General features: G+C 39.3%; 1 long non-coding RNA gene across 1 annotated transcript; it reads left to right on the top strand.

Moving 5' to 3' along the window:
* The first annotated feature begins 7,654 nt into the window (after positions 1–7,654).
* On the top strand, positions 7,655–9,598 carry LOC133789868 (uncharacterized). The gene is made up of 2 exons (XR_009873750.1): positions 7,655–7,736; positions 8,961–9,598. It is a non-coding gene; the product is annotated as an uncharacterized LOC133789868 (long non-coding RNA).
* Positions 9,599–11,345: the final 1,747 nt, after the last annotated feature.

An 11,345-nucleotide genomic window follows, 5' to 3' on the forward strand; every position in this document is an offset into this window, starting at 1 on the left:
CGATCCTGGGTAGACTGGGCTGCGGCCGCCTCCTGCAGAGCCTTTACTCGGAGGATCTCCGCCTCTAAACAAGCCACCAGCTTGCCAGTCCAAACGGCCTCTTCAACCTCCTTGGCCAGGGAATCCTTAACGGCTTCTCGCTGGTTCACGGCCGCCTCCACCTCCAGCTGGATCGTTTCCATCTTCATGGCAACCTTGGCCACCAGATCAGCATTCTGGTGGGCCAGTAGAGAATCCTGGAACAAAGAAAATTTAGAAAGAGTCCTGACTAAACAAGAATAAAAAAAAGGGAAGAAGATGCAAAGCTAACTCACAGCAGTGGCTTCGTGGCGGAGAGCTTGGGAGATGAACAACATGTCCTGATTGGCGATAGTCGCGTACCGCTTCAGTTGGAGGTTGGACATAGTATTCTCCACCTAGTCCAGTAAGTCCACCGCGAACGGGGTCGTGTCCTGCCCCAATTTGGGGCAGAAACCCGTCTCGGCGACCAGCCAATCCACGATTGGCTGGGGGACACTGAATGCTGCCGGATGCTCAGAAAATTCGACCTGACGATGAATTGTCAGGGCCTTTTCAACCTCCTCCCTTCTTTCCTGACCACTCTCCCAGGTCCGGGAAATTAATTTGGACTACTCATCCCGCAAAACTGCCCCCCCTCCTCAGGTAAGGATGGATGGACGGGGAGATTCGGTGCTGCCGGGAGTTCCTTGGCATTAGGGCGACTCTCCCCGGATGACTCCCCAGTCGAACCAGCGCATCTAGTCCTGGCCCTTTTGGCTCTTAGTTCCGCCTCCGCCGCTCCCAAGTCTGCGGCTCGTTTCCCGGTGCTCTGGCTTGCCGCTGGTTCCTGCTCCAGGTCAATCACCGGAGGGTGAGTGGGAAGATCGGGGACAGTGGTCGAGTCAACAATCGTGATCGAAACCGCTGCCAAGGCCACCTTGGTGGGTTGAAGCTCCGACACTGGCGTCTGCTTAGGCGCATTCTTATCGGCTTTCCTGGCCATGGCCCTCTCCTTGGCGGCCTGGATCTCGAGGGTCTGCTTCATCTTGTCCACCAGGTTGGACATGTCAGAGTCTTCTGAAATATAAACAAACAACAAAGAGTTAGTAAAATGAATGAGCGAACAAGGAAATCAAGACTAAAAGTGATCCAGGACACACCCTTATCTGGGCCCCGGACCCGACTTAATTCTCCAAAGGAAAAAGAGTATACTCGGTCCCCCATGTCATCTGGATGTAGAAAGTTCCCGTATTGAAGGAACCCGGACGAATACATAAGGATTTCCGAGCCTATGGGAATGGGAGACGAAGGTCTCATTTCCCCTTCAGCCCCGAACACGGGGCCTCGGTGTGCTAGCCTATCCCTAACTAAGTCCCCAACTTGGGGAGCATAAGTCAAAATCAAAGGTGAGTTACCTCGCCCTGATACGCTAGCTCCAGGGGTCCCCGCATTCAGCTGTGCCTCGGAGGTTTTCAGTGGTAACGTAGCCCCCCACGTCCAAATCCTCCGCGTTTAGCTCAGAGTAAAGTTTCTTCCTGTCCAGGATGAACTAGGTGAGGGGATTCTGGGCATAGGGTCCTGCCGCCCAAGACAATGAGTTGAGAATGAGGAATAAAAAACCAAGATAAAAAAACAAAAACAAAAAAGGGAAGCCAGGGATCAGGAAACCACTTACCCACTCACTGGAAGTCCTGCATCAGCGTGGGGTTCTTTTCTATAAGAAACTCGGAAGTCATGAACCAGTAATTTCTGACGTCCGAGGGATGCTTCCAGGTGCTAGTGGGAGCAGGGTAGTTGCTCCGCGGTTTAAGCCTGTAGAAACCGTCCAGGGTCTTGTCCTTGACGTTGACTTGCGGCTCCAGCTTGTAGAAGTACAAGACTTCAGTCGGGGTTGGCTCTAGGATCTCCTTCGTGACACTGAAGACGCGCCATCCCGCAAGCAGTCGGTATGCTTGGGGCAGAAGCTGGAAAGGTGCAATCCCCACGAACGTCAGGAATTGCACGAAATAGTCGTGGAGCAGGAGCATGGCCCCCCACTGATGTGGCCTACGCTCCAAGCCCCGAATCCACCCACGGAGGTGTGGGCCTTCTCCTCACTCCTGGCCAGGCGGTTATGGAATAGTCCGGGAGTCGACTCCACGCCCAAACACTTTTCAAGGGCGTATAGCATCTGGTAGTTCCGGAACAGGTTCGGCACCACGTCCATCTTCCACCTGTTGCCTTTGGGAGTCTTGGACCTTGGAAGAGTGATAGGGGCTGTGTTGACTTGCTCCTCCAAGTGAAGGGTGACGCCCGAGGTCATGGCTAATGATCTGGGAGCATAATAGAATAAAACAAACAAACCAAGCAGTCAGTACCAGAACCCAAGAAGGTTGGTTAATGTACGAGGGCTCTCCTATGAACTGCTTGGAAGAGTCCCCTCCGGATCAGGTCCGAGATCACCAAGGATCCGCAAGATCCTAATTGGGAACAACAAAGAAATACTACACTCCTAAGCTAGCCCATTGCCACTTGTCCGGGAACCACCCGAACATAGGGGGGCCTAGTGCAGCCCGGACCAAGTTTTCTTTCCCTAACACTCTAATTCTGAGTATAGGCAAGGTCTAGCAACCCAAGCATATAAGCAAAGCAACATAAAATCTATATATGTATATATGGATGTGTAAAGGCTGGACAGGATCATGGGGCTTATGTGCTAACCCCCTAGAGAAGCCCGTACTGGTGCAAATGAACCTTCTTGACAAGGAAGGTGAGACTCTTCTCGTGGTCTAGGAAGGTTTGTATTCTTTGAAACCTCACATGGTAGGCATCCACGTGAGGAGTGCAGCGGAAGGGAATTACAAAGGACTCAAATCCTATGGACTAGCCACAAGGGGAGGACACCTTATCAAAAATAGTTCAAGGAGAGACTTACCAACCCTGGCGAAGTCCAGGAGTAGTGTCGGATTGGCCCGCGTGGGAAAGCCACTTGTCCAGAAAAAAAAAAAAAGAAAAAAAAAAGTGGTCTTTGTAGTCTCACGCATGGCTCTCGTTGCTGCTTGAAGCCTTATAGGACATGCCCGGGTACGTATACTTCATCAAAGTATAGTATCCATCATGATTCCCCTTCTTCAGGCAAGCTCGAAAGTTGTATATGTAAAGTATCACTACCGGAGAAGGGGCGGGTTAGTTCTGCCTCCTGTACAGAACTAAGAGCCCTGCCAACATCTGATACCCGTTCAGAGATAGCTAGATAGGAGCTATGCCGATGAACTTCAGGAAGTCAACATAGTATTGGTGGAGTGGTAGCACGGCTCCTGCTTGGAGGTGAGAAATGATCCATGTTCTGAGGCCATGGATGCTCTCGTGTGCCCTCTTATTCTCTCAAGACAAGCATACCAGCATGTCCCGAGTGTCCACTCCAAAGTGGCCTATAATCTTGTTAAATTCTCCTGGTGTCTTAGCTTGCCTGGGAGCTCCTCCACCTCGAAGTCGTCGATGGTATAGTGTTGTCCCCTGCAGGGGACCTATGTTGGCCTCCTCCTCCGATATGCCAAATTGAATAGGCCTCTTCATTGCCAGAGTGTTGTCTTCCCTCACTGTGAGGGCCCTACTCTACTCCACGACCACTTCCTTCCTAATCTCAGGAAGTTTTCTTGCGTCTCGAGCCATCTCCAACACCTCATTTTTTAAGTGATAGAATCCTTGTTGGTGGAGGTGGTGAAGCTTTTCTGACATCTGAAACAAAACCAAGTAGTTAGCGCCTTGACTAGAAAAAATATAGGCCAAAACGAGAACCCCTAAGACTATTTTTTGGGGAGTGGAGGAGAAAGAATTCTAAGAGACTGGGGTGTCCTCAGAACCAACGAATTTGTGCCAAAGAACACCACCGGAGGTTCATGAACTTCTCCAGAATCTGAAAATTTTCCAGATTCTGGTCGAATGTCCAGAAACACGAAAAATCACATAAAGCGCGGAACAGGCCCTTTTTTACCATTTAAAACATCAAAATGGGCCAAAGCAACTAAAAAGAGGTCGAAAAGACCTCTAGATGCCAGAAACGTCAAAGCCCTAAGCATGCAACTAAACACTCAACAAACCAAAACCTAAAGTGAGAAAGGGTCAAAAATACTTACTCTATAAAGTATCTCTTGTTGTTCGACCAGAAGAATGACGATTCCCTCCAGTCGTCCTGGTCATCAGAAACGCAAAAACTGGTGAAGGTTTTGGGGGTCTAGGAATAATGAAGCTTTGCGAGAGTTTTAAGGTTCTGGTATTTTCAAATTTCAAATAGCCAAAGTGAATATGTGAGAGGCAGTTCTCGACTTTTATACTCAAAGAGCTTGGGTGGAAGCAATTCCATCCCGACCAGTGATCACCTATAGGGTAAGCACTCGAGCATGATCCAATGGTCATGATTATCAAGGCACGGATTATGATCATTAGCATTGGAAAAGGAAGCCTTAGATACAGGGCAAAAGGATGCTTCAGGTACGGATTGGAATTCTTGGGCATGGAACGGACTCCTCATTAATTGCACCAATTGATGGGTCCATAAATGAGGAGTCAACGCGTGTCATTGCAGTTTTCGAGTGTGATGTCATGAAGAGCCCAAGAGTCACCTCTCAAAGACCCTTGAAATTACTCCTCTGAGACTAAGTCTCAACTATCCAAGGACAAGTGAAGTCTTGGGGGCAAATGTTGTCCATGATTTCATCATTGGACACGTGGCAATAATCGGAGAAGTAATTAGGCTCCTCGAGAGATAATATTACTCTATAGATCTCATCTAGGGCTTTTTGAAGTCTAGTCTCCTTCAAGTAAGCCATGATTTCTTTTTAGGCGTGGATGTCTCCAAGTGAGGCCACATCCCGAGGACCGCACTAGTGGCCCTCCCATCTTCTTGACCCAATAATCCTCTAGGTCTAAGAGTTTTGTCCTTGGGCCTGGAGAGAACGCCAGGTGTTAGTCACTATAGCCTTGGGCTACCACAAGATCGTCTGACACCTTTTTGGGTGCCTCGAGTAATGGTGACGAGTTTGTACACTCGACAATTGGTATTTCTCACAACACCACCTGACACAAGAAAATGTGCAACCACATTCTAACAGTGTTAGAGGCGTGTCTCCCGTAAATTTGGTGGGTTGCAACCTACAAATTGGGCCCTGTGCGATACGCACTAGCCCACAGTCTTTATTAGAACATTCGAAGGGGTTGAATAGCAATTAAATTCCCAAATAATTGAGGAATATTTGTAATAAATGATATTAATGACCCTGAGCCTCTATAAATAGGGCTAGTGTATCATTGTAAAAGGGTTTACAAATTCTTATACTCAAAGCACTCTATACGCTGTCTGAGAAAACCTCCATTGAAGTTTTCCATCACAAGGTTCAAGAACACTAATACTAAAGGCTTGTGGACTATGGTTGTTTTATAACCTGAATGACATAAAACCTTGTTGTTAATCTTCTTTATTTTCTTTAGGTTCTGTTATTAAGTTGATAGTAAAAAAGGCAATCAACAGTAATTATAACATAGATATAATAATATCAATAATAATATTTTTTTAACAAATCATATTTATTATTAATATTGTTGTTTCTTTTGTAAACCCCCAAACTTTATTTCCTTTTACATTTTAGTTCATTTTTAGGCTCTATACATAAGAGCTCATTTTTCATAGTTAAATATGTAATTTTTAGGTAGCAAAACTCTACCAAATTTTAGTCTCATTTCTCATATTTTCTCTCTAGAGTTGTTACGAGAATGTATAGTATAATAGGCTAACATTCTTAGGAAGTTTAGGATGATCCTATATGCACTATGACTTTGTTTGGTATTTTTGATTCACCATGAGCTTCAATTTTATATATTTGAGTGATTTATTTTCTTTCATTTGTTTTTTCATCTTATTATCTCTATTTATATTTTCTAATAGTTGATAGATTTTGTCAATAACTTTCTATGTATTATGAAGTTAGTAAAAATAATATAGATAACATTTTCATCATTTTCTCCACCCCATTCATATATAGAATATTCATTCTCTTTCTATGTATTTTAAAAGTAGTATTTGTGTTAGGTTTTATGCCTAATCTTTTATTGCATTATTGCTAATGGTATAGTATCATTTTTGGATTTCTCATAAGACTTATCTCATCCTTTCATTATAAAGAATATTAATCACTTAAATAATTTTTTGTGAAATATATTTGTGCTTCAATGTTAAATCTTCCAAATAAATAGTTGGGATGTGAAATATTCATTTGTGTAATTTTTGTGAATCAAAGATCCAAATAAATAAATATACATATATGTGACTCTTGCTCCTTCCTACTTGTTACCTTTTGTTACATCACACTTTTATCTTATCTTTATTTTTAATCTCAAATACAACAAATATATCACTTGTTCTATTTTCCTCACATTATTTACCTTTAACTCTATTTATTATTAACCTTGTTTATTTGTCTCCTTGTGGAATCGACCGTCCGATCTATACTACAACCACCGCTAGTGGAAGTCACATTTGGGCATTAAACATGGGTCATTTAGAGTTTTTGGGATATTAATCACACCTCTCTTTCTCTTTCTAACCTTTCTTTCTCTCTGTACCTCTCTAAGATTACTAATTTTCTCCATGAAATTCATCAAGACTTGCTTGACTTGTTGAATTTCAAGGCTTGCAAATCCTATTCTCAATTCAGCATTGTTGTAGCCTCAAGCAATTCATAAGGGAATGCTAGGAATAGTGAATTTGGACAACAATCTAAATTGTGTCAAGCCTTTGGTTCTCAAATTTAATTTTCCTAACAAAATTCATGTTCTAGGGTTGCATTTTTTTCTCCATGAATTCTTCTTTGAGTTTTCTTCGTTGTTTATTTATATTGTAATTAATTCTTTCAATTACAATAGTTTGTGATTTTTTTTATCCTTCCCAACAACAAATTGTAATGCACGCTCCCGACCAGGAGCAAATGAGTTTTATCACCAACATAGGCATGCTCTGCGATAATGTAATGCCCTTTGGGTTAAAGAATAATGAAGTGACCTACTAGAGGCTCGTCAACAAGATGTTCAAAACCAAAATTTTCAAATAATACAGGTGTACATCGACGATATGCTAGTGAAGCCAAAAGCTTCAAAGCGCCATGTCAAGGATTTAGCAGAGGCTTTCTCAATGCTCAAGATATTCAACATGATGCTCGATCCTAAAAAAATGCTCATTCTGAGTGTCATTGAGAAAAATCCTAGGGTTTATTTTGAGTTCAAGAGGTATTGAGGCCAACCCTGAGAAGATCAAAGTCCTACTAGACATGCCTTCACCCAAGAAACACAAAGATGTGCAAAGCCTCACAAGAAGGATTGTCGCCCTAAGAAAGTTTGTATTCAAATCAATGAAAGAAGTTTGAGTGGTTCAAGGAGTGCGAGCAGGTGTTCCAACAACTTATTATAGTGTATTCATATAAGTTAGGTATTCTTCACAAATGTCTTTTTTATTTATATTAATTGTAATTTGAAATAGTGTCTTGCGAAAACGCTTACTTATCCACTTATTTATCTTTATTGAAAAATGTCCAATAGTTCATAGAGTAGCATATAAAGATGTTATAAATTGAGAGAAGAGTGAGACTCTCTCTCTTTCATTGGGTTCACCTGAAGAAAAATTTAGGGTTTTCCTTTTTTCCCATCTTGGTTGGAGCACTGTGATAAATGTCAAATTTATCTACTTTAAATTCACTATTGTTCTATGGGTATGAACTTGATTATTTATTTATGTGTTAAAATTTTAAGTTTTTAGGTTATTTAAAATGCAATATTTAGAAAGTTATAAATAGGACTTTTAAAGTTCGTCTAGAACAGATATGGAAGCACTTTATAGAGGCTACAAAATAGAGAATTAAGAGGATCACAAGTCAAAGTGAAGATTGAATTTCACGATTGATCACCGAGTTTTTCTTCATGTTACTTTCTCTCTTTGGTCTACATATTGCTATAATTTTTATTGGATTAATGTTTGTGGATTCTATGGAGTAGACTTTTCTTAGGTAAAGAAAATTTCAAAGCCCTAGACATAATTTTGAGTTTTTAATAATATTTATTGTTTCTTATTCCCAATCACCAAATTGTTCATATTCACCTATGCTTAATTCTATGATTATTGTTTTGGTCTTGTGTAGAGAGATCCTAAATAGGATTTTGATACAATCTACTATCAACTTGGGATTTTAATTCACCTAATCATTTAGAATTCTAGGTTTTTAGTGATAAATTGTAATTAAGATTAATGTCAAAATTGGTTTTAATTATGATGAGGAATATGACCTAAGTTTAATAGATTGCATGCTTTGTTGATTTATTGCTTAGACTAACCTATCTTCGGTGTGGTTAATGATTTTGCTAAATTAAATCCTTGGTGCTTTTCATTTAGGTTTTTTTAACAATAGAATCAATTAAAAGTGCTTAACTTTAATTTATTAAATTGGGATAATGATAGCTTTAGTATTACCTACGTTTAGTAATTTGGTAGGGAATAAAGATTTAGTGATATTGTTAATTGTTTGAATGATTGTTTAGTAGTGGAGAATCACCTATTAATTTCCTTAATCATTATATCTTTCATCTATTATCTTTGTTGTTGCATTTATTTATTTTTACTTTACCACATCATAAAATCTCCCTTTTCGTTAACTTGTTATTGAATTGGTTAATAAATTGAATTGATAGTTTTCGTGGGTTCGACTCTTACTACCACTATACTTGAAGTAATTGGTATAATTTGGATTTGATAATTGTTAAATTTGGTACATTATACTTTTTATGAATCAAGCTGCCGACGTATCATTTTGAGCATTGGTTATACTTCGGCCGAGAAGGCCATGTCCTTATGCAAATTGGCATTTTTCTGATGGGAAGCGTTTGTTATTTCTTCCTTGATTGTCCTCTCCCTCAACATGTGGATCTCTTTCCAATGCTAGCAATTGGCTTGGCTCCTTTACAGAGGCTCGATGTATGCAGCGACCCCAGGTGCACGAGATGGAAGGTGGCGGTTTGTTGGTCAACGTCGGGCATGGCTCTGTGATGTGGCTGGTCAGTGGCTATTGAGGTTTCTCGAGTACGAGGTCACGGGACATGGGGTAAAGGAATGTTCTTGATTGTTTTGGTTATTGATTGTATTGTTTTGTTCAGGTTTTTATTTGCTTTTCAAGAATTTGGTATGTTTAGTTTTTAACAATAATGGTGTTTATCATTCTTCTTGCCACTGCTTTTTTGATGGGGTTTGTGGATGGCATGACGGTACTTCACAATGCTGGTTTAGTGAAGCCACATAGTGTGGCTATCTTGAACAGTGCTTGGGTGGATCATCTTCAGATATGGCTTTGGATGTTGTCTGGGTGGATATTAATTTCTTGGTCGACTAGCGTGTAGCGTCGGTATTCATGGAGTTTATCTGTTATATAGTTTTTACAACTTTTATTGTAATAATGATGGTGTTATTACCCTAAATCATTTGAAAGATTACTAGCTTTTAGCATTATTGGGTTGGTATGTCAATTGTCCTTTTTTGAAGGAAAACTTAGATTACTCCTCACAATTTAGAAGCTTGTTTGCTTGAGTCTCATTAACTTTAACTTAAAGTTGCTATATCGGTTTTTTTTTTTTTTTTGGTAGTTCTGAAGTTGAATATTGTAAACAACTTTATATACCTATGTTGGTTATTTTTTTGGGAGGTCTATATTTATTCTTTGAGCATTTGCGATTTGTAACCGACTATTTTGATTAGCCTTTTAATGGGAAGTACTATTATCTTTTTTTTTAAATAAAAAAATAGAGTAGCTTGTTAAAAGAAGAAAGAAAACCGAATATGTGGCCAATCCAATAATACAAAAGCATTGATTGCGATTATAAGAATATCTTTATTTCTTTCTATGTGGCTTATCAATTGTATGATACATCAGAATTCTCCTTGAAAAAACCACTTAAAATTGTGTTAAAACTCTAAACGGAGAGTGTCATTGTCTATGAAAAGCTGTAGCTATAGAAATAGCCATCTCCACAGCTAATACAAACTTTATAGGAGAACCCTACTCTACATCTCCTTTCCATTTTTAGACAAAGACTTGTTTGGTTTTGGTTTGGTTGAATAATTGGGCTTTGGTGGAGTCATTTTCACCAATATCACTGGCTTGCAAGTAACGGTGTTGGGTTGGGGTCAAACTATGAAGGTGACTAGAGTCACAAAATTTGAACTAATGCCTTTCTCAATTATTGATATTCTCTGAACAAACTTTTTTTTTTTTGGAATATTGTTTATTAATTTTCAAAGATCCAATTTGGATGCCCCTTTTAATCTTAGATAAGGTCTAAAAATCCAATACCACTATTATCCATAAAAGCTTCATTTTTATTTGGTATTTGTTACTCAGGAATTTGTATATTCGGTTGGGGGCATATAATTCCTTTCACATCCAAAGATTAAAATTGAAGATTATCATCAAATGATATATATCTCTTCTATATAAAGAAGTAAGTGGGTAGATAACGAAAAGTATTGGTTTTAAAATTTTTTTATTTTTTTTATTAGCTTTAACATAATATTCTTATATTTAACTGTAGATTGTAAACATGACTTAAACTCAGATAAAATTAAATGAATAATTAAACAAATTAAAATAAAATCTTTTTGAGATATTTTATAATAATAATTATTTAAAAATAATAAAATCATACGTTTTATAACTTCAATAAAATTTAATTAAACGTAAACTTCACGTACTAGAGTAATGTCATATTAAACATATAATATAATATAATCTACTATCAACTAGCAACAAACTTAAATTTAAAATCTATGTATAATATTAATATTATATTAAGCATATAATATATAATATCTTGTTGTCATGCCAAATTCAAAAACTAGAACAAACATAACCTTATACAAAAATTAATTAATTAATTAAAATATGATATTTTTAAGATACTTTATGTTACACCCAGATTTTGAGACCAAAGGTTATGATCTCGAAAACTGGACTCGTCAAGTGTGAGCTCGAAATGTATAAAAACATTCTATGGTCCAGCTGTAAGATCTCTGAAGTAAAACAACGACCTCAAAGATGTGTAACCTCGGGATGCTTTCTGAGTTCGAAATGACATGACGTTGGGATACATCTATTATCGATTGTCTTCGAATGAAACAGTCCGAGCTTGGGAAGTGCAGGTTCAAGTATGATAGCTTCGATAATGTCAATCTACTCCAAGCATGTCCTGAAGTAGGGTCGCAAGCTTGTAGCAGTACCATAAGTCTTGATAGCCACAGGGTCGATCGCTGATCTCGAAGACCCGATGAGTCATCTGGG

The sequence above is a fragment of the Humulus lupulus genome, chromosome 7 (genome assembly GCF_963169125.1).
Source record: "Humulus lupulus chromosome 7, drHumLupu1.1, whole genome shotgun sequence".
NCBI lineage: Eukaryota > Viridiplantae > Streptophyta > Magnoliopsida > Rosales > Cannabaceae > Humulus > Humulus lupulus.